Below are 24,012 nucleotides of genomic sequence, written 5' to 3'. Positions count from 1 at the left end.
GTGCAGCAACTGTGACAGAACTGGGGAGGATCTGGCAGCAGAGGAGAGCCATCCAAGGGCTGGGCTTTGCATCTGTGTGAGGCGCTGCCACAAACTGTCACAGATGATTATGTCTTTTGACAGATGAGAGAAAAGGACTTGGGGAGGGAAGGAACATGCCTGAGGTCACTTGGCAAGTGGATGTAAGGTCTGGTGGCAGGTAGTGGGCTGAGATTTTCAGCATGCTGTATACTATCTCCTGGATGAGAAACAGGCCCCAGGCAGCAAAGACACAAGCTAAGAGAGGATAGGATAGGTAGAACTCCCTAGAATGAAGTCTTTATGTTGGAGCTAAGGGGGGGGGTTGGAGGTTTAAGTAGCCCTGCCAGACACCCAGCTCTGTACTTTTCTTACCTGGTTCTCTAAAACTCTGGAGGTGTACTAGAAACAGCCAGGTGAGAGAGATGTAAAGAAAATACTGCTCGGCTTTAAACAGGAGGACATGCTGACACAGGCTACAACACAGATGAACCTGGAGTTGTAGCTGGCTCCTCCCCAGCCCAGGCCAGTCCATGGGAAATAGATGGACAGCATCCTCACTCCGGTTGCCAAGAGCTATATGGCGTTCCTCATTTAAGACAGGTCTGGGCTCTTGCACATGAAATGTACTGATAGTGGGTACAAGTCCACTGGGGGCCAGCAGCTCAGGCTATCAGAGCTACTTTCAAGGCTAGTGTCAGGGCTGGGCGGGAGGCAGCACTTCAAAACAGGGCAAGGAGAGGATCTGAGCAGGGCAGGAGAGGCCCAGCAGTGAAACAGGCATGCTCAACATGCAGAAGGGGCCTAGCACCCAGGGTCTGTGGTTGCTAATGCCCTAAACACTGAACAATTGTGGTCATGCTTCCCACTCCATAAACCCACAAACGAGCCTGGAGCAAAAGCCTGGGCCAGGCTTGCAGGCAGGATCTCAGGATCTAAGGTTAGCTCTGCCACCATTATCTTCCAGGTCTTAGGAGTCCTGGCCTCATCCTGCAGTTGTCAGGTGGGGTTCGAATCTCTAGGAGCAGCACAGACAGAGCTTGACAGATAGGAGTCCCCTCTCCAGAGCATACCCTGCAAGAGGCACTCAGTCACCCCTGGGGATGGGCTACTCACCACCCCCACAAGAAAGCACGTATACTTAGCAGTTTGCCTCCTGGAACTCCATCCAGGTCCAGCACTTTAGAGTCACCTTGGATCTTTCTTTGGGGGACAACTTGATGGAGGTACCGAATGGCAACACCCTCTCCTGGTCTCTCTGATTCTATTTTTGGAGGCAAATTAACTTAGCTGGTGATGGGATGGAAAGCCAGTAGAAGCCACCTGATCTGTGTCTTAGGATCAGCTACCAGGCCAATGTTTCTTCGCCTGTACAGTAGGTTTATTCTTTGGGGTACATTTTGCCTGCTGGGTATAATAATAATGTTCCCTACTGCCCCAAGTTCCTATCTATGTAGGATGTCAGAACGGAATCTTATTTGGAAATGGGGTGTTTAACAAATAATGAATCAAGATGATTTTCTAATAAGATCATACTAGATTTAGAGTGGGATCAAAATCTAACTAACAATGGTCATCTTTGGAGAAAGAGAAAGATGGAGTCACAGAGGTAGAGGCTATGTGAAGATGGAGACAAAGGAGAGTGATGTAGCCCCAAGTTGAATCAGGAAGAAGCTGGGAGGTTGCACATCAGAGTCATCAGAGGTGCAGTGGCCAAGCAGACATATAACTCCAGACTTCTGGCTAGAGAGCAGTGCTGAAATATCCGCAGTTTAAGTCACCAGCTTCAGCACTGTCAGAGCACACAGCTCGAGGAACTAGTGCCTTGGGCTTACGGCCTGGAGAGACAACACCTTGCTTCCCCACGTCTACCAGCCAGTCTTTCTGCTCTGAGTGCACTGTGAGAAAGGACCACTGCTGCTCTATCAGTGAGAGCAACCTCAGCACTTACGCAGGACTGTGCCAGTCTGTTGCTGGGTTGTTACCAGGGCTGTGCTCCAATTAACTTGGGGCACTTAAGGAGCCTTCCCATGCTAATGAGAAGCCTGTTTGTGTTCTGGCTGTTAAGACACTTGAGGGGAATTGACCACTCAGCCCATAGCATGCTGACTGTTGCCCAGCCTCTCTGCTTCCCTGCTTCTCCACCCTGGTCTTTTGTAGGCCCCTTTATGGGTCAGGTCAGGCCAAAATCCTAATGTACATCAGCCCATGCAAATAGCTTTCAGACCTAACCCAGGGAGAAAGGCCAGCATCACATGCAGCCAAGACATACAGGACTTCCTACCCTCCCCCTTGGTTCTTAATCTGCTTCCAGTTGAGAACCTCTCAGAATCGGGAAAGGCAATAGTCAAGGCTTTTGGAAGCTTTAGCAGGGGTTTCTCTGACAGATACTGCAGCAAGGGAAGCCCTTTCCATCCTACCTCTCAGTTGGGTTGCCAGGCCAACAGTCATAGTCAGGTCAGGACTGTCACAAGGCTGGTTGTATAGAGCAGGGCTCAAAAGGTTGCAAGATAGCTGAGTCAGGCATTGCTCAGAACAGAGTGAAGCCGTGAGACTTTAGAAATATCTAGTGAGCCTCTTTCAAACACAGGCTCCTGGGCTGGTGAGATGCTTCAGTAGCCAGGCCTAATAATCCCAGTTCGACTCTTAGAACTCACATGGTAAAAGGGAAGAACAGAATCTCTCGGGTCATCCTCTGCCCTCCACCTCTGTGCAAACAACCAAGTAAATATAAATCTAAAAAGCTCAGACTCTTTACTCTCCCTCCCAGGCTCTCTGAATCACACCTCCAAGAGAGACTCAGCAAATTGAGTTTTAAACACATCTCCCCAGGGTGAAGGAGAAACCACTGGAAAATGACAAGGGTCTGGATTGACCTCTTTCATGTACAGAGAAACAGCAGAGGCAGGACAGGCTTAGAAAGGTTATACACAGGGGCCAGGCTCTGGTGTCTCCAAAATTGGCCATTGTCCCCATGCGCCTGGAGTCCTCCATGCTGATCTCTGTCCAGGGAGCACTTCCTTATCCTTTCCTGGCCCCTGGGCATCATGTGTCAACTTTGCTCTTGGCTATCACTGGCCTACCCTTTGGCCATGTAAACACATGGCTTTTAAGCTTAGGCCCTGATTCAAAGTGGTTCCCCAGGGTTTAGCCAGAGTGACTGCTCAACAAACTAAGGTGCCCAGTAAATATTGGTTAGGAAAATGAGTTTAATTCCAAACCCTGTTCCTGAATAGTTCTCTGACCTTGGAAAGGTCACTCAACTTTTCTGACCCATATGGAACAGATTCTAGCCATCTGCCCTAACGATGTCATAGTCCATAGTAAGCTGACAGACCAGACACAACTGAATGGTGGCAGAGAGGCCGCAGTCTGCATACTGGACATCATCATATGGACAGATAGTACCAAGCCCAAAGAGCCCAAGGTGTGAGACCCAGCCAGGAGACTGCAGGGGTACAGAGCAGTGGAGGGAGTCTGGAGGCTGGCAGACTTGATCTCCAAGATGAGGTAGATAGGTGGATTCCAGAAGCTCTGCTAACTTCCTCCCAACACAGACATGGGAGTGGGGAGAGAGAGGCAGGTCTTGGTCCTACCCTAGCATGTAGAGAGCCCCTAAATGTTATCAGACTACAGACAGGAGGTTATATCAAACAGTGGTCTGGAGGCTGGGTTTGTGCTGGATCATATACCCAAAGGCCTGGAGTTGGGAAACAGCAGCACCACAGTCACTTCCAACTGTGTTCTAAGGGCAACTGTGTGGGCATGAACAGCCAGAAAGGTCTGCCCCCACAGAGGGGCCTCTTGGAGACCTAGGTGGGGCAACTAAAGTAATCCACTTTTGTGTTGAGGCTGGAAGCAGAGCTGCTTGTGGGAGGAGACATTACTTGGTGGCAGCTTCCTAACACTGGGCAGGAGTGACTTATACAAGGCCAGGCCCTTGCTAAGGAGGACCTAGAGGAGCCTAGATCTGAGCCCATCTATACCATCTCAAGGGGACCAACTGGTTCTTCAGCCCAGGCTAGCTACTGAGGGGCATCTCTGAGGGCTGGGCAGCATGTGCCATTTAAGGATCCTCCCAACAAGTGTCTCCAGATGTGAGCAGGGACAGAAGAGACACCTCCCTGCTCTAAGCTCAGGCTGCTAGCCAGGGATTCAGTGACTATGGGTCTCTGCCCCTTCTCTGGGTCTGTGAAGGCTCCCCCCCTTTGCACTGTGGCTTTGTCTGAGATCCAGCAGTGAGACACAGAGCTGCCCCCTGGATCCTTTGATGGAAGGATAGTCAGAAACACCTGAGGATTGGTGAATGACAGCGCGGCCCCTCATCTCAAGGCAAACCTGCTCTAGGGAGCACAATGGAGTCTGTACTGGTGAGATACAGAGCATTTGGAGGGCCTGTCATGGCCTCTATACTTAGGACAAACTTTGATATAGAATGGACATTTGGAGGTAAGCCCTGAGAAATTATAACCTGTTCTGTGCCCCTCTTATGATCAGTAGAGACTTGGAGCTGCAATCAGAGTGAGGCACAGTGGGGACAACTGCTCTGTTCTACACATCAAGAAGCTACGGTACAATGGGATTCAGCAGGTCCCATGAGTCACACAGGTAGGACTCAAATCTGTATCTATGTAGCTGCCACTTTGTGCTTTCTACTGTTTGAGGAAGGTTCTTTCGTGCTTTCTACTGTTTGAGGAAGGTTCTTTCCCCCAAGCAGCCCAGTCCCCATCCCCTCTATCCCAAGGCCCAGTCCTGGAGATAGGTCTTCAGCAACCAGCAGCACATCATACACCCCAAGCAAATGAAACAAGGTAACAAGAATGTTTTTAAAACTAACTAATCCCTACTCCCTGCCTGAGCAGCCTTGACAAAGCCTGTTCACAGCCAAAGTCTGCCATCAGGGGTGTGCCTACACCTAGAAAGCTGTGAAGTACTTTACAAGGGCACAAGGCACCAGGCAGAAAGGGCACTAATATGGAGGAAATTGTGCTGCAGAAATGCCATGCCTCTTGTCCTCTATAGGCTTGCAAGGGTACCCATCACTAACCCTATCGTGCAAACCAGGAAACAGGCTCAGAGAAGCCAAGGCTATCTCCAGGACCTCATAAACAGGCTGATGGCAGAGGGAGAGAGGACAGGGCCTTTGGACTTGCTTTTGGAACTAGTGAGGGGTGTGACAGCTATGACACCAAATGGGAAAACTCAGGCAAAGAATGGGTAGCTGCTTAAAATACAGACACTGAGTTAAGCTGGTAGGTGTCGTGTTCCCCCCTCCTGACACCATGCCTTCACCCCAGCATTTTGCACAGTTCATTCATTTCCACCAAGCCTGGCTTTGTCAAAGGACAGTGGCAGCTCAGAGAAGTTCCCATGGAACGGAGCAGGGACTCCAGACTCTCGAGCTGTGGGCCTAGTACTTGCTTGTGACAGCTGTCAAGGCTCTGAGGTTGGACATTTATGTGAAAAGAGCTCACAGCAATGAGCAATAAACAAAGTTCACCTCATAGGGAACCCACTTCTGCATGTTGGACCCCAAAAAAAAAAAAAAGTAAATTAACGAACAAAAAAACCAGTGCCCATTCCTGACACCAGTGTAAGATCCATCTTCCTCTCACCTAGCACGTGAAAGGGCCACCCTGGGCAACAGAGCCTGACTCTTGAGCCCAGACCCTGGACCCCAACCCTGTTTAGGGGAAACTGCCTCAGGCTGATAACCCAGAAGATGCAGTTCCTGTCCCCCATGGTCTGTTACCTTATCCCACAGCTGCACAGCCACCTACAGCCTTTAGTCATTTGACTTCTAATGGATTCTTTAAGGTAATCCACTTAAGGTAAGGCACTTCTGTGTTGCCCCACATCCTGTCAACTTTCTAGGAAGAGTCCTCAAGTGTCTAAGACATTTTTTTTTAAAAAATTATCTTTCTTCATAATCTCCAATTTTCATAAAAATTATAAAATGAAAACAACCCCCCCCCCACACAAACACCAAGAATTGTTGATTACTCTTCTTTTGCACTGCCTGCTTCGTGTCTGCCCTCTCCCTATGAGCGTGTCTAAATGGGTGTATTACCTGTCCTGCCCATTAAGGAAGACACTGGAATGACCTGTCTATATGCAGCCCTACCACCCCCACCTCCGTCAACACACACTATCCGTTTCCAAGCACTTCACATCCGTTCTGAATGTTAGGTGTGTGAAACAGACAGTGTTATCACCATGTTACAGGCAGGAGAGTGAGGCACAGGCCCTACCACATAAGCCATTGATGTCTAAGACCCTGGTATAAGGGAAACAGACTTTGCAATGCACATAGTCTTCCAGACTATGGGGTACTTTTAATCAAAGTGGTGGGGTGCGGGGAGCAGGTATCTGGGTGTTGAATCTTAAACTGTAGCCTGGGCAGGAATCGTGAGTGAGAGGGAGGGCTGGGGACAGGACTTCCTGCCACTGTTACTTCCAAGCCTCAGACAGCTGCGGTGGAGGAAAGGGAAGCCAGATGGGACAAGCACTGCCTTCTTTGGCTGCCCTTCTCCCCCATCCAGGCTTTCTCCCAAGGCAAAAGCCTGGTCTGCTCTTCACCTGGAGCAGCTGCATGTGTGAATGAGGAACGAGTCAGTCCAGAGAGCCGAGTTCTGGCTCTGTCTTCATGGCACAGGGTGTTCAAACCCTGAGACGGCATGGGAAATGGGGTCTGCACAGCATCCACTGAGATGAAATGCTGAAGGTACCCACTGTAATGATCAATAAGACTCCAGGATAGTCATATCAAACACATTTGCCTAGAGCTTCTCAGGAAACTGAGCCAGGAAATGGAAAAGGGAGAGGAAGCCGGGGTGCCCAGACATCCAAAAAGGAGCACTGTAGATGTACACATAAACACACCACATATTTATATAACACACAAACACGCCACAAGCATACATACATGAATCACCACACAAATATCCACATTCTCACAGAACACTACACATATATGAGCACATACACATGTTTGCACAAATCTCAATGCAAACACAAATACTTTATCCATAGCATATCACATCTATACACATCAGTACACCACTCACATGTACAGAATATGGTATACCCTACATACATAATGTATATACATACACATACCACACGTTTATATATATCCTCACATATAACAAACCACATACATACCACACATATGTACATTTGTACCTTCACAGTCACACACATAACATCACAAACAACACACTTTCACAGAGCCCTGTAGATATACATACTACACATATACTACAAATACAACGGGCATACTACATGAACACACTTTGAACATAACTCACACGCAAACACACAACACACTATGCATGCCACAAATATACAGGAACATGCCATATACAAGCACATACCTCTATATAACACACTATAGTCATACAAATACCAAATATACACATGCACATAGCTCCAATCATTTACATCACAGGTATTACACACAAGTAAATTCACAAACATACACAGACCACACATATATGCACACAAATAAATGTATGCACCCACACATTCACATACACATATAATGTAAACGTTTCACAAGCTACACATTTACATGCATATTTATAAACAAAGAACACATATGCAAGCATATGCCCCACATTTATACACACATCACAAACCACACAAGCTATGCACTCTCAGATGCGCTTGTTCTACATATTCACACATCCCAGACAGTTGTACATACACACCACTCACAGAGGCTTGCATCTCAGCACACCTTAAGCTTATCAGTCTCTCTCTGATAATCCCCTTCCCTTGGGGCCAGAGATCTTCAGTGAGTGAGCAGCTGCATGCTTCTTTTATAGACAAACATGCCAATCTCTGTAAATCCCCAAACACTGTCATACAGGATAAGGAGAGAGGGACAGGAGAAGGTGGGCTCTCTTTCTAGAAGTGGACAAGGACAATCTGCATTACTCAGGTAAGACTGAGCTGAAAAAAACGAGTAAAGGCACAAGTGCGTGATCCTGCAGTGCTGGAAACAATTATTAAGATCATGCGAGCATGAGCAGAACGTCAATAGATACATGAGCTCCTGCTAGCAGAAGGGGCACATGTGTTTGTGTGTGGTTCATGCTCATGTACATGTGGATATGCACATGCATGTGTATGTGTGTGCATACTCGGGAATAGCCTGAACAAGTGCTGCATGTGTGTGTTCATGTATACACGTGCATAAGTGCACAAAGATGTGAGCGTGTGTACATACATATGTATGTATGTGTTCAAGGAAATCACAAGAACACAGGGGAATGTTTAACTCATGAACTTCCTTCTTCCTGCACAGTTGAGGTCATTCAGTAAATACCCCCAAGAGACTTTTTAAGAGCTAAGGACAGGGTGTCCTAAGAGGGGACAGAGGTTCAACCTCTCAGACAGATGCTGTCCTAAGCCTCAGAATTCCTGAACAGGGGCAGAGCTGCCTGTCTCGCCTGGGCATAGCCTGGTGGTCAACCTAGCACGGGAGAAATGCATCAAACTTGACCCTTACAGCATCAGGGCTTCATGAGGTCTGCACAAAGCACAGGCTCCCCCAGCTTCCCGCCATCCCTTCCCTGCATCCCCGTGCTCCTGTCAAATTAAAGAAGAAAGAACCACTCACCGCCTGAAAGCCAGCCAATACGGTGATTATTCCAGTTTTCCTGGAATGAGCCTTCCACACTCTCGCTGGCTGAAGCCATCGGCAGCCAGGGTTCCCACCTCTCCAAGCTGCTCTCACACCCTCTGCAGCTCCCCAAGATGCTTTCAAGTAAGTCAGCGCTATGTGCAATCTCGCAATCACAATTACACTTGGGAGCATCCACTAAGCAAGGACTTGGGTGGGAGGAGGCAGGGCTGGAGGGCGGCACTCAGAGTCTACCTGAGATACAAGCAGTTGGAGGTAGAGCCTGCCTCTCCTTCTGAGCTCAGCTCTGGCTGTCCTTTCTGGGTTTGCCAAATGAGTGATCTGAATGGGTGCTTGTCTGGTCCTGGGGGAGCATGAAAGACTCCAAGACAGAAGGACCTGCTGTGATAGCAGCAGTGGCGGTGGCAGTACTGGACCAGCCTCCCACAGAAGCTGAGAGCAGAGATGAGAAAGGAGCTGCACTTGAGGGCTTGCCTTTACGTGTCATATCATATTTTCCATTCTCCGACAAACAAAACAAAACCAGCACACGGCCTCCCCAGCACCAACAGCTCGTAAACCCATCAGAATTCACAGCCAGTCAACAACCCCAGACATGGGTAATGCCATTAGGAAGCCTGCACAGCACCAGATGCCAGGAGGGTCTTGGTGAGTGCAGAGCCTGGAAGCTCTGCTGTGCCTGCAGGGACACAACCTCCTTGTCCTGCCCATCAGGGTTGTTTTACTGCTCGGAAGGAGGCACTAGGAACATAGTCTACGGCAGCTCTCTTGTAGTTTTAAAGAAAGGGGTCATGGGAGAGATAGACCCAACCACAAAGCTACACAGGCCTTGAGCTGCTGTTGAGGTTCTGATGCCATTACAAAGCAATCTGTCAGGGAGAATGTAGAATCAAAAACAGAGCACAATCAGGTGGCCACGGCCTGACTTATCAACACGATCTTGAGTCTGCTATCCTCTATTCATCTGGCGAGCTAACGTGTGTCTCATCCTTGGTCTCATACCACCTGACAACTCAGGACCACACCTGAATGCTCAACACCTCTTCAGGCAGTCTCCTGAGCTGGGTACCACTTTCAGGGTTGGATATGGATTCCCTGATACCACACCAAACTTTGATGCTCCCCATGAGTCAGACAGGGCCACTTGGTATGTGCTTTTCTATTTAAAGATCAGACAGGGCTTACACACAGACACCATTCAAGCCTGTAGCTTCTAAGAACTGGGTGCTAAATCCGGTATCTTCGGCCCTCACTTTCCATCAACACAGGAGATGTTCTTGTTGACAACCAAGGATTTTTTTTTTCCACTGCCAGCTGCACAGGAAGGAGGGGCCATGAGGGAGCTGCTTGTCCCCTGGGCTGGGCTATGGAGGGGTCAACACCACCAACTCCTCTGAATGCCTTTCCCAGAGTGGGAAGAGATGGAGAATGCTCCCTCACCATTCTTAGAATCCCATTTGAAAGCAGCTGTGCTGGGTGGCAATCCCAAGGCATCAGGGTGTGTGAAGATGGACACAGCACATACCCACAGGACCAGTCCACCTGAAGTCAGCTGGGAGATGAGTCTCCTGACATCATCCTCTTGAAATCATGGTGGAGGGACAAACATCCCCACACTGAGTGCCCATTTTCATAGGATTAAGCACTAGTCAGTTAGAAAGCTAGGCAGCCTGTAGCCAGAGCTCTGCCCGCTGGGGGGCACGTGAGCGTCTCTAAATTTCCTTCTTTCCTTGGTGCGACCACGCTCTAGGAAAGCAGGCTGTTCGTGCTCTAGCAATCACAGGCACAATGGGAAGTGCAGCAGCGCACCGTCTCTGGCCCCCAGAGGAAGACAGGAGCTGGGCTACTCAGGAGGGGGGCTGTGTACCCCAACTCTGCTGTGACAGGCAGTGCTCCGGCAGGCCAGGCCAGGCCTCTCCCTGCAGCTCTCCTCTATCCCAGCTTTTCCGAGAGAAAGCAAGCAGACCCTTGACCAGATGGAGCCTTCCTCGCTAATAAACCTAGCCTAAGGCTGAGACATGTTCAAGAAGAAGCAGAAAATTACCTTTCAGGAAGCCAATGTGAGGTAAGGGAGGGGGTACAAAGTACCAGGGCTGGAGCCTCGCGCAGCAGGAGCTGGCTGGGGCCCCTCTCAGCAGCCCCATCCTGTAGACTCTGCTGGCTGCCCATGTGCAGGTCTCAGAGAGCCACCCCCAGCCTGCAGTGCTACAGGCAGCTCATGCCTGGAAGTGCCAGCACACAGTCCCCTGGCTGTATAAGGAGCCACCAGACAGGGACAACGGAGGCAAAAGGAAGGCAAGCAGGAGAGGAAGGGGTGGGGAGTGGAGCGGGAGGGCGGGAAGGAGGGAGAATTGATTCTCTCTCCTCCACTGGGACCACTGAGCTAAGTTGCCATGGAGAAAGGGGAGCCGCTGGCAGAGCTCGAGGCGGGCGGAGGAGCCATATGCCAGGGGAAGGCGTCAGCAGAGCCAATCCCACAGTTCTGCTGTGGCAACCTCCCCAAACAGGCCGCACCAAGGCAGGGTGGGGCATGGCTGGACGGTGGGCGAAAACAGTCCTCCACTACCGTTACCCTGAAGAAAAGAGAAGCCCAGAAAGCTTTCCCCCCTCTCTCAGGTTGTTTCTCTACCCTTCAGCTGGGACCCTGGACCTTCCTCTTTTTCGTGTCACTAACCTCATACAGCTTTCTCAGAACCCAAGGTCAAAGTCCCAGGAACAGAGACCCAGACCCCTCCCCAGGATTTTCAGAAGCACTGCCTCTCTATCCTTGCCTCCTGTTTCTAAAACTCAGCCACCAAACCCTGAGTCATAGTTTTCCACCCTCAGGAAGGAGGGGATGCCCACCCACAGGAAGGCTTCTGTGGCCCAGAGCCACCCAGGCAGGAAGCCAAGATGGGAGGTTGCTGGGCACCTGCTGGTTAAAGAAGGGACCATAGCATGGGCACCCTGGACCAGTCCTACTTTGGGCCGTATCTCTCACCTGCATACTCCCAACCTTACAACTGCTGTGCAAACCCCACGGCTTTGCCCCCAGCCCCACACAGGCTCTGTGCTGCAGAGGTGACCGGGGGAGCGCAGGAGCCTGGGCTGGAGTCTCGTTCCCTCTTTGGAGCTCACAGAGCCATCGCAAGTCTGGTCACATCTCTGTGCTTTCATTTCCTCGGTACAAACCGAGACAAGACCATTTTCTCTTCCAAGCTGCACTTCTGGGGGCACCGTGACGCTGGCAGACTTAGGGAAAGCTGAGGCTGTGGACACTGTGTCCCTTCCTGCTCCATTTGGAAGCATGGGTGGGGGCAGCATCCAATTCTCTGTCTCCCCTTGCACTTGGCTGGCAAACCTTAGGTCAGAGCATGGAGCAAACAGCAGTGCTCCCACGCCTGTTGCTCTTGAGGGAACATCTGAGAGCTACTATACCCAACCTGCCTCTGAAACCCGCAGCCAAGGAAACATCTTTTTCTTCCTAGCTCCCCCAACAATAATTTGTTATGAAAATGCCCCTGCATATGAATAAGTCAGAAAAATGTTATAAAGAGCACATACATATATTCACTGCCCAGATCCCTACTATGTCCTCACTTTTCTATTGTAAAATACACACAACACATAATTGACCATTCTTGTCAATTTAGAGCGTGCACTTCAGTGGCATGAAGAATATCCACAATGTGGTAAAGCCACCACCTCTATCTAGTTGCCCAGATCTGCATCACCTGAAAGGAGACACATGGGAGAGCCACTCCCTGACCACCGGCTTAATCTACTGTCTAGACAAGCTTGCTTTAGGTGCTTCATGCAAATGGAATTAAAAAGTGCATGCAGCCTTTTGGGACTGCCTTCTTTCACTTAAAATGTCCTCAAAGTTAATTCAATGCCATACCCTATGCAGGCTGTTTTGTTCCCTCACGTCAGAGTAACATTCTGTTGATTAGATAGACCTCACTGTACATATGTACATATCACAGGATGGACATGTGCGTTATTTCTACATGTGAGTTTTCCTCTTATTCCTCCACCGCCTCCCAGAACCCGAGGAAGTGCTCTGGGTACTTCATCTCCAAGCCCCAAGAGACCCTAAATGGAATGTCTAGCCACCTGCCTTTCCAATAAGCAAAGCTCACCCATATCTGATGATCACCCATCACATGGTGATGAAGGCAGAAGACTCCAAGTAGCCTTAGTCTCCTCTGTCCCAGGGAAGCTGCCAGCTGAGCAGGAGGACTCACAAGTACTCCCACTTCATGCCTTCTCTGACAGATGAAGCTAGGTTCCAATGCCACCAGCATTCCTGGCTGTAAACTGGTGAGTGTTCCCCTCTTTAGCCTCTCAGGTCTCTATCTTATGGCATCGCTCCAGAGACAAGGTGCTGCCTAACCCAACGCTGTATGGCGATGGCCACACTCTATGCCTGCACCAGCCAGGGCAGTCGCTGCTATCCCACAGGTCTAAGTGGCCACTGGCTAGTATCAGTGGGAGATAGAACCTTTCGTTTGGTTTCACATTTATTTGTAAATGAAATTAAAGATTCACATGGAGCTATGATGATTGCCAAGGACAGGTCAGCTATAAAGGTAGAAGAAATAATGGCCTATCTCCTCAACCTCTGTCTTTCCCCTTCCTCCCTCTACTTACCTCAGCTGCCTGGGTGTGGGGATCTGTCTGTCTGCAGCCTGGCTAAGGGACTGTCTAGAAGGACAGCGGGTATGTGGTGGGGCTCTCAGGGAACCAGACAGACAGCAGCTGGGGAGTAGGCTCCGTAGACTCCATAATGACAAGAGTCTCTGAACCTCTGACCTGGAGCCTCCTCTCTGCCCTGTTCTAGAACCACTGCCTTCCCTTGTCTCCCCCAGCAACTCCTGAGGTCATCTCTGGAATGTCTTCGAGATTGGAACTTTCCCACCATCTTCATGCAGTGGCAGAACCCTGTCTGGTTATGCAGAGTACAACCTTGGTTCCGGGCTAGGCTGAGGGTCAGTTGCTCAGCGAGACACTTCCCCCCCCCCCCCCCGAGCTGTTCCCAGTGCAAAGATGGTCTCACATGATCCCAGACCACACTCTGATCCTGCCTAGCATATGTGGGACAACAGTAAAGTGGCCATGAAGACTACAACAAATGGGGCAAATTCAAACATAGCCACAGCTAGCCTCAATCTCTGGTTTCCACATCCAGAGAGTCAGCCGACTACAGGCTGAAATGAAAATATTGAGGAAAAAGAATCCTGTCTGTACTGAGCATGTGCAGAACTCGTTCTCTACGTTATTCCCAGAATGGTGTCACTGTGGGACGGCTCTTTGTGAAAATGGTGCAGTGTGGAAGTTCCTCACACAGCTCTACGGAGCGTTTGGCACTCCAGGTAACCTAGAGAGGTGGGTAAGGTGTCCAGGAGGACATGTGCAGGTCACATGCAGTACTCTGCCTTCTACAGGAGGGGCTGGTACACTGGGGGCGACTGTTCTCCTATCCTGGCAGGTGCTGCTGAGGACAGGTCTGTTCCCTTCCTGCAAAGCTCTCCCTTGCCTCCAAGCTTCCCAAGCTCCAGGAGCAGAAGGCCCAGGGGACCCACCGCAAACCTGTAGGGACATCTTGCCTCCCACAGCTAAAAACCCCAAGTGGCCTCCCTGCCTTATCCCTGCTGTCGAGACTGGGGTCCACCTCTTCCCATAGGGCACTTATGCTGGCACGGTCTCCTGTTCTCCTGTTAGCCTCTGCCCAAGTCCATTTTACTCGGGTCTTCTGACCACTTACTCAGTTAACCCCGACTCCTGTCCTTGATCCTCTCATTTTTTCATAATATCAATCCTTACCTAACATACAATGTACTATTCGCTGTTTTTATTTTCCAAATGGAGGTAAATGTTAACATTTGTTATCCTGATAGCTTGTAAGTGCTTTGTTCAGTGACACTGAGAACATTAACATGGCTATGCAGCCCTCACCACTAGCTCTATAACCTTTTCATCTCCTAAACCAGATCTACACTCATACACGCTAACTCCTCTCCCACCCCATGCTGGTACCCTCCATTTTCCTTCTGTCTCTATGACTCTGACTCCAGTGACCACTTGGCAGCATCATTACAGCATGGAATTACACCACTGTCCTTCTGTGCTTGACTTCTATCACTTAGCAGTCCATCCGTGCTGCAGCATGTTCCTTTCTCATGCTTGTCATGCTGGGCAGGGTAGCACAGGTTTTTGTTCTCAGTACTTGGGATTTAATCTAGTAGGTGGATCTCTGTTAGTTTGACACCAGCCTAGTGTACAGATAAAGTTCCAGGACAGCCAGGACTACACAGAGAAACCCTGTCTCAAAAAACCAAAAACCAACCAAATTAAAAAAAAAAAAAAAACTGTCTACCTCACTAGAATGAAGGCTTCTAGGTGGCTGTATTCATAGTTGTATCCCAGGGTACATGCATAGAATACCTGGTACACAACAGGCACTGAGCAAATGTTCTGAACGGATGAAGAATGGGTGAGTACTGGCAGGTGAATGGGAAACGGATGGACGGCAGGATGACTGAATGCACAGCAGTAGATGGATGGAGGAGCTGCAAGTTAGTACTTCACTTCGCAGGTCTCTGCCAGGCCCAGCGTTAGATGCAGACTTGATTCCTGGTCCTACCCAATGACATAGCCACTTGCCCTGAAGCCCAAGCCCACCACCCTTAAGGTGTGGCCATATTTAGTGTGGCAGGACTCTCCCCAAAACTTCACTATGGCTTTTCTCATATGGTTAGCCCCTTTAGGGTATTCTCAGATGTGGCGTATCCAGGGAGAACTTTCTAGAGAACTAAGAATTCCTAATTACAGTATGTATTTGTTTTATTTCTGAAACAGGGTCTCACCATGTAGCCCTGGCTGGCCTAGAACTACTATCTCTGCCTCCTGGATGCTAGAATTAAAGTCTTGTGCCACGATGCAGGGCTCCCGGCAGCCATATAAAAATGCCTAGGAGACTCAGGCAGCAGCCACCAGTACAGAGAGAGGCAGAGAAGAGAGTGGGAGGCCCGGAAGTGCCTGGAACACACATCCCACCCAAGGAGCAGAGCCTTGTGGAGGGTAGGCTGAGGGCTGGCCTTCAGTCCTGCTCTGCAGCGGGGGCCCACAACCCTGGAGGCAATTCACCTCTCACCTTTTCCACATCCTGCCTAGCTATTTACAGCCATCTTCTCTCTCAAAACTACTTTACTCATCTTTTTTTCTGAGCTGGACAGACTTGTAAATTGAAGACAAGAGGACCCCACCTTCGAATCCAGGAGGCTTCATGATATGACCGTACTTGTCTGGGTCTGCCTGCACCCCTTGTCTTGGTCTGGGTCCTCAGGGTCTGTGAGTCAGGCAGACCTCAACTTGAGGATCTTATAAAGCTCAGGGGTCACCTCAAAGTTACTCTCTGCTCTAGGAGGAATGAGCACTGTGGCAGCAGAGGACAGCTGTACCTTTAAGTGATCTGGCCACAGATAGGAAAAACAGTTGCACTCCGTGGCTGTTTGCAGCTTTGGTTATTTTTAGGGTGAACCCAGTTGCCTCCCCTTGGAACCAGATGAAGCCCCAGAGGAGGCACGTAGTCCTTTTTCCCAGATGGGGGGTCCTGCTCCTGCTTCCCTGGGAATGAAGTCTTGAACACGGGCTATCTGGGGGACCCGCCCCCCCCCCCAGCGTTACACAGTGCACTCCACTCGGGCTCACTTGAGGGATCGAGGCACCAAAAGCAGCTTTGCTACTATTGTGAAAATCTGCTGCTGATATCAGGGCCACCTACCTGCACCCAGAGAGCCCCTTGCCACTTCCGGAGTTTGAAGGGAAGAAGATGTGATGCAATCCCCTACCTCCAACCAGCAGTCCCAGCTGATGGGAATGTCTGGCTGGCGTATTTCTAGAACAAGCGGCAATTAGAGGCGATCTTCTCTTCTGCCCCCCCTCCCCAAAACAGAAATAAATCAGTGCTACCAATCTCCAGCTAATGATTTCCTCCATTAAATTAAAAAGAAGAAGAAAATGTTTTTTAAAATGGATTACCAGCCCTGTGCTTTCAGAGACCACATGACCTGTCAGCTTCTCTCAAGTCCGGATGCATCAAGGCCCCTCGATTAATTTTTAATAAATAAGACAATCACAGTGTAAGAATCACCACCAGCCTTCCCCCCGCCCCCGCGCCCTTCACACTGGAACACAGGGCTGGCCCTTAGCTGACTCAGGCACAGAGAACTCTTTCCATTTCACAAATGGGAAGCAAGGCAGGGATGAGCAGCACTTAGGCACTCAGCCCAGGATGCTATGGAGCTGTGGGAGCAGGGAGTGTGGAGCAGGGTCTGTGCATTTCCAGGTGCTCCTATCTAGAACCCAGAGCTGAGCCCAAGCAGAGACAGCGGGAGTCACTGCCACCTACTGAGTACAGATGGAGGGGCTTCACCTTCTCATCCCCTTCCTGCATCACTTCATGACACTGCACAGACACCCTGCTTGTTTCAAAATGTCTGCTCCAACATCGATGGGCCCAGAAAACATACTGCCTGGTGGTAGAAGCCAAATTCAAAAGGTCGCATGTCCTGTGAGCCACTCTGTGGCTTGTCCAGCAGAAGGACATCCACAGACAGCATAGTATGGGAAGGAACAGCATTTATCAATGGGCAGAGTATCTGTTGGACAGATAAAAATATTCTGAAAAGCTGGGCAGTGGTGGTGCACACCTTTAATCCCAGCACTCAGGAGGTAGAGGCAGGCGGATCTCTGAATTTGAAGCCAGTCTGGTCTACAGAGCGAGTTCCAGGACAGGTTTCAAAGCTACACAGAAAAACCCTGTCTCAAAAAAAAATAAACAAACAAGCAAAATTCTGAAAGCACACTGAGTAAGTGATACCACATGGCATGGTGAATACAGACCATGTGACTGACCTATGTGCTTACAAATGACCAGCGTGGAAGAGTTTACAGTATGTATAAAATGTCTTATAAAAATACAAGATAACAGAAGGCCACTTTTCAAATGCCATTTGGAAATACAAAAGTGCCAGCCACTCCATGGTGACTATTGCAGGCCCCTCTCTTACCCTTGTGTTGCCCAGTGTCCCTGGGCCAAGGTTTCCTGTTTCATTGATAGCTTATGGCATGCCAAATGCCCGAGGGCAGGCAGGGCTGTGAAGGCCCAGGGAGCACCTTGTCTAGGAGGGACGGAGGGGCCTTCGTACTGGCCATCTCCTCTCTCTGGAATGTATAGCCCCAGATGTTACATAATTTGCTTCTTTTGTTTATTTGTATTTTTACAGAGAGTTTTCTCTCTGACCATCTACAGTCAGAGAAAGGCAGGGAAGATCACTGGGGCCAGGGAGGGGGGCACCACAAGCAAGGACAGGAGACCCAGAACCCAGCCTGCTCATGATAAGCACCCAGCCCCGTGGCTCTTTCTGGTTGGAGGAAAGCCATTCTGAGCTGACTGCCAAGGGCTGGCACTGCTGTAAACCAGCTAGAGGGCCCTGGCAAGTTCCGTCATCCCTCGGAGGCTTGGGCTCCCTTCTACACTGATGGGGACTTCCTAGTACATAGGTTTTTTCACGGACTACATAAATGACGCACAAACAGTGTTTAGCATATGGCAAGTCATAAATGGTAAGGACAAATGGATTAGGACCATAATCTCCCCATCATGCAGGAATGTTCTTCTTAAGAGGATCAGGGCAGCCATCCCAGAAAGCTCAAGAAGGCCACCATGTAACGCTAATCACCCAAGGATGACCAGGCGCAGGGCCACCCTGAGCCACACTACTAAGGCTCACAACATGCAGATGAACTGATTTGACCCTTTGCTCTATATTTTACATGCATAGAAACCAAATTGCAAAGACGTTAGTAATTTGCCCCCAGGTCACACAGCTAAGAGGTGATAAAACAGGATTTAAACTCTGCTCCACTCCTCCAGGCTCAAGCTGGTCAACGTTGTTCCATAGCGTATATCAGAAGAAGCAAAGACCGAGGTACAGAGGAGCCTGGAGCAGGCAGAGGCTGACCTCAATGGCTTCCACAGCCCTGACATGGGGATTGCATGAACCTTGGGAAGCCTGAGGGAAAGGTCTCAGAGCACATCTCCTGGGAACCCCACAGGATGGCGGGACAGGCCTGGTGCATCTTGAGTCTCCCCGGGGTCAGGACTGAGAGCTCCATACTGCATTCTCCTAGTCTAGCTGTTTAGGTTAATACAGCATACAGTTAACTCCCTCTGAGCCAGGATTGGGTGCTAAGAGATGATCTCCATACCCCAGGCTTATGAGGTTTTCCAAGACCCCAGAGAACCACAGACGCGGGGGTCTTTCACATAGGTGGTAGATTCTATGTGCACAGCAGGAGGGGAAGCTGCTTCCAACTTGGTGGGATGGTGCTTGACTGCCCTCCAAGCAAGTCCCTAGGAATACCTAGAAACTGCCAGCGGGCGACTTATATGCCGCTACAAACAGAACTTCTAAGTGGGTCCTGCTAACCCTCTTGCTCCAGGGGCCCACAGTGAGCATGTTAAGATGTAGACGTACAGGAAATGATGTCACTGTCTCAAAATCCTCCCAGGACCCCCTTCACATTCAGAATCTTGTCCAAAGTCTTCACCATGACCTGAATCCCCCAGGATGGCTCTCTGGCTCTCTCTTTACTTCCTATGGCCTTTCCTCTCTTGTTGTTTAGTCTCACTGTTTCTCAAACATGTTAAACATATTTCTATCCCAGGACCACTGCCCCTGTTGCTGCTGCTTTCTTCACAAATTTATATAGGTCTGCAGAGATGCCCTTTCCTAGCACCCTATCTAAAACCTCTCTCTACTCCCTTCCCTCTCGTGCTTTGCTGTGGAGAGACATCATGCAAGGTAACTTACAAAAGAAAACATTAAATTGGGATGAGTCCATTATGAGCATGGTGGGGACCATGGCAGTGAAGAGGCAGGAGTGGTGATGGAGTGGTGATGGAGCTTACGTCTTATCCACAAGCTGGAGACTGAGAGAGATAAAGATACACAGAGAGACAGAAACTGAGAAACTGAGCCTGTCCTGACTTTTAAGAACTCAAGGGCCACCCCCACTTCCTCCAACAAGGCCACACCTCCTAATCCATTCCAAAATAGTTCTACTAACTAGGGACCAAATACTCAAATATATGACTCTATGGGGCATTTCTCATCCAAACCACCACAATGATCAAAGCGTATATTTTAGGCAGGGATTTCATGTGGCTTCCTGATCAATCCCCAGTGCTCAAAATACACCTAACGCACCGGTGGCATTTAAAATGTTGGCTGTTGGCTTTAGAAGGTGGACTGGAAGTAGGGTTAAGGTGGGAGTGGCAGAGAAATATAGAGCTTAAATAAGCAAATGCGAAGTAACTTATATGATAAGCTAAGATTTTCTTTGCCACTACCACCCTTCAAAGGCACCATGCCAAAGGAGTTTTACAGGTGATTCTAACAAGCCTCTGAAAAACTGAGGGAAAAGGTTACTCTTTATGCTAAAGAGGATAAGGAACAGGCTCATTTCACTAACAAGATGGCCTTCAAGTAAGCCCTAAAGCAGGAGAGGCAGGAAGCACAAGGATTCATAAGCAGTGTCACTGCAACAGTGTTGCCTTCTCTGGAAATGTCCTTCCCCCTTTGTCTCCCTCGCCCTGGTCACTAATGTCAGCCTGATCAATAATGACATGCTGCTTATATGTCCATTTCTGACTAATTAAAAGACAAAATAGGAACTACATCTCCTTCAGTCCTAAAAACATAGCAGGTATTCAGACATGGCTAAGAGAATGTGTAGCACATATGAAAGGCTCAAGCCAGATGACGCGTAAGAGAAGCCTTCAAGGGCTGCCGCTGTAGGCACACGGGGTCACAGTGTCTTGGCTGGCTGGTTCTAAGCCATCCTTAAACATGTGCAGTGAGCACAGGTGGCAGGACCTTGGTACACTGAGAGCACTAGAGAGTTTGTCTTTTTCAGGTTCCTTCTGTGAACAAGAAAGTGACAAACAGAAGTCACGCCTCCTCCCCAGCGAGGCTGAGGGGCACCTAAAAGGACGATGCTATCTAGCTGTGTACTTCTTTATGAAGCTCCATCTGAGTTCCTTTTTCCTCCTGGTGTAGAATGGGGAACAAAGTGAGAAACCTGGAAGCAAGGCTGGCATCTCAGGCTGCCAACAGGTCAAGCTGAGGGAGAGGGAGCAGAACATAGAGTGGAGAGGACAGACTTTCCCTCCACATTCACAAGGGTCCAGACATCCCTGCTTCACCCCGGTACTGCCATTTATCAGACAAGTCTGAGATGTCCCCGCCACACTGCTCTAGAACGAGGCTGATCTTTCACAGCCTCATCAGCCCTTGGATACAGACCATGAAGCAGGGGCATCGCTGGGCCCTTCCAGACAATGAATACAGCAAAGCAAGGCTCTTTACAGAAACCCTGCTATGGCCATCAAGACATGCAGATACACATCAGAGCCACCAAGAGGCACCTTTGCAGAAAATAAAACAGTTTTGCCCAGGATACGAAGATGCCTCAGTCCAGGAGAAAAGGAACTTGGTAGGCACAGAGCCCCGTGCAAGATCTTATGGCTGTGTGAAACAGCACCCACCCTAAATAATGGTTCCGATAATAACCATTCACTACCTTACACTGGCTGGTGGCTGTGCTCTGGGTCATTCAGCAGCCATAATAAGTTGGCCAGGGCAGGGGCTATGGTCATCTGAAAGCTTTGCTAGGGCTTGAAGGACCACTTCTGAAGAACCCACTCATGTGACTGACATCAGGTGTAAGCTGATGGTCAGAAGTCTACCCCTACATCTCACCATAATTCCAGAACTTTCCAGAGAGCTTCTCCATAGTCCCCACAGGACAGCAGCTTTCAGGGACAAATGAAGCAAGAGAAAAAAACAGAGAAAGCTCCTCTGTCTTTTATAATTTTGTCTTAAAAGTGACACTTTACTTGCAACACCCTACTAGATACACAGGTCAGCCCCTCGATGTGGGAGGGGACAACATACGGGTATGACCATGGAGGCAGAAGGCAAGACCCTGGAGGCCACCTGCATGGCCACACTGTGCGTCAACCTTTGATCCTACCTGTGTCCTTTCATCTTCCAGGCAGTCCTTGAAGGCAGGCATTTTATCTCTTTACAGACAAAAACAAGAAGCCCAGAGAAGGCAACTGCCTGAGTCCTGTTGGCCATTAAAGGCCAGCCGGTGTCTGGTCTAATCTGGCTAGTTCCCAATGAAAATCTTCTGGGCAACTTGGGCTCCAAGGGAGTCAGAGGCCTGGCCAGCCATACAGCCATGTTACAGGACTGCTCCTCAAGAGCCAGTAGTTTAGGGCCAACAAGATGGCTCCATAGTAAAGGCACTTGCCACTAAGCCTGGGACCTGAGGGTGACCCCTCGGGCCCATATGATAGAGAACTGACTCCACCCATGTGTCATGGACTCTGTACTCCCCCCATACACATGTACAAACATACAAAAATAAATATTTTTTAAAAGACCCAGCAACTGCTCTAGGTATCTTAATTTACCTCCAACCTCCATGACTGTCAAAGATTCCTGTTGGCCCCTGTCCAGCTTCCTTGGGCAGAGAGACCTAGTACTGAGCTAGGTGGTGACATGGTCATAGGCACACAGGTGGCCGAGAAGCAGGAAGGGCTTGGATCACTCTCAGTCATTCCCTTGCTGCCAGGCCTAGCTGCCCAGCTGTAGGTGGCCTTACAGAAACAGCCAGGAGTATCTCCTCTCTCTATCTGACCACATCACCACCTGCAGAGGTGCCTGGCTTCACAGCAGGGTCCCTGTCCTGAGCCACTTCATTAGGAGGCCACCTGCTTGAGGTGCTTGAGTGACCTGCGGCAGCAGGTGCCACCTCATGGGGTGTGCAATTTACAGCCACTCAGAAGTATAGTACCCAGGTGACAAATGCATCGGCTGCCAGCTGCCAGAGCCTCTTGGTCTCACAGGAGAACATAGCTGAGGCTTATCCATTTTCCCCACTTTGTTCTTACACCACTCATGAGAAGAAAGAAGCAACCCTATCTATGCATCTAACTTTTCCACCTGGAGCTCCATGGTTCAGGGTACAAGGAACTCTTCCCCTGTGTGGTGAAAGTTGGCTGAGATCAATGAGACTCAAACTGGCACACCACTCACTCAGAGAGCCAGTTCTAGCTACTGAAACTGGCACACAGGCATGCCACATGCAAAGCAAGCACTAGGTGGGCCATGCTGACTCACGCAGGAATGCACCTTCCTATTGACCCCAGCCCACAGAAGCCTGGCTGCTGGCCTGAAATTTCTCACAGAAGACAAGCCACCATCTGGGCTCTTTCATGACCTTGGAGAGTCACGCTATCCTGTCCACCTACAACCTGAGACCATGTACACGGCAGTATATTCTTCTCTCACTCATCTTGGGGGTGGCTGGGTTGCAAGGGGAACTCAATGCAATTACTAGCTTCTGTCAGGCACCAGTCGGAGAGGCACTCCTTGAGGTATCTCTCTGATTTCCTTGTTCCTTCACTTTGTTTTAGAGGCTGAGGGATCCCTAGGGTGGGGTAGCTTGTATGGACGGTGATATGGATAGGTCACTTCACGAAGCTGAGGGTTGTGTCTGAGACCCCAGTGGTACCTTTGGACTAAGAACTAGCAGAAAGGGGCTCTTCCTGTGAATAAAAGGACCCCATTTTCCAGAAAGCACTGCGGCAGGGCATAAACACGGTCAGCAGTCACTGTTTGAAAAGACAGACAATCAGAGCAAGATTAAACAAATATTTAACTGCCTTTCCTCTAATGCCTAGGCTGTTATCAATCACACTGGTTCTAATCTGGGTTCAATTTCCGGATCTGCCTGCAAGCCTCCTCCAGGCCTCAGATCTGCTCCGCTAAGAAGAAACTGAAGAGGCTCCGGGGCTCCTGCCTCCTGCTGTGGCCTCCTCAGGCACAGCTGTGTCTGCCTTGGATGAGCCCTGTCCTCACGACCTGAAAGATCTCCCTGAGTCCTGAAAAGAGAAAATGAAAACCTCCAGACAACCTGGGAGACCCCCATTTTACAGGTCTCATCAGTGTTCCTGACAACCATCTGTGTAAGAGAGGTTGTCAGACCCGGAGTCCAGGCTCAGCCTCTAAATTGATCCCCGAGGGCCTCTGGGAAGCTGCTTCTGTTTACATTCCCCACCAGTGTGCCCATCCCCCTGTCCCCTCACTAACTCACAACTGTATTAAGATGTAGAGTCATCCTTTAAAAACTCATTGGCCACCAAATGGGGTTTGCTCATATGATGCAATGACTCAGCCATAAATAAGGAATGACAGACTGATCCACACTATGAGGATAACATGAAA

At 49.6% G+C, this 24,012-nt stretch overlaps 1 protein-coding gene across 14 annotated transcripts in view; it reads right to left on the bottom strand.

The window, feature by feature from the left end:
- Pitpnm2 (phosphatidylinositol transfer protein membrane associated 2) overlaps positions 1 to 24,012 on the bottom strand; it is a 139,433-nt gene that overhangs the window by 69,068 nt on the left and 46,353 nt on the right. The window contains exon 1 of one of the 14 annotated variants that reach the window (XM_050146340.1): positions 10,713 to 10,730. The exons of the other annotated variants lie outside the window; for them this stretch is intronic. The gene's annotated coding sequence lies outside the window, so the exon portion shown is untranslated. Of the gene's footprint in view, positions 1 to 10,712; positions 10,731 to 24,012 lie in introns of those variants that run through there. 14 annotated transcript variants of the gene reach the window in all.

The sequence above is a fragment of the Alexandromys fortis genome, unplaced genomic scaffold (genome assembly GCF_014885135.2).
Source record: "Alexandromys fortis isolate MF-2015 unplaced genomic scaffold, M_Fortis_MF-2015_v1.1 scaffold_56, whole genome shotgun sequence".
NCBI classification, from domain to species: Eukaryota; Metazoa; Chordata; class Mammalia; order Rodentia; family Cricetidae; genus Alexandromys; species Alexandromys fortis.
This window is presented reverse-complemented; position numbering and strand designations above follow the sequence as displayed.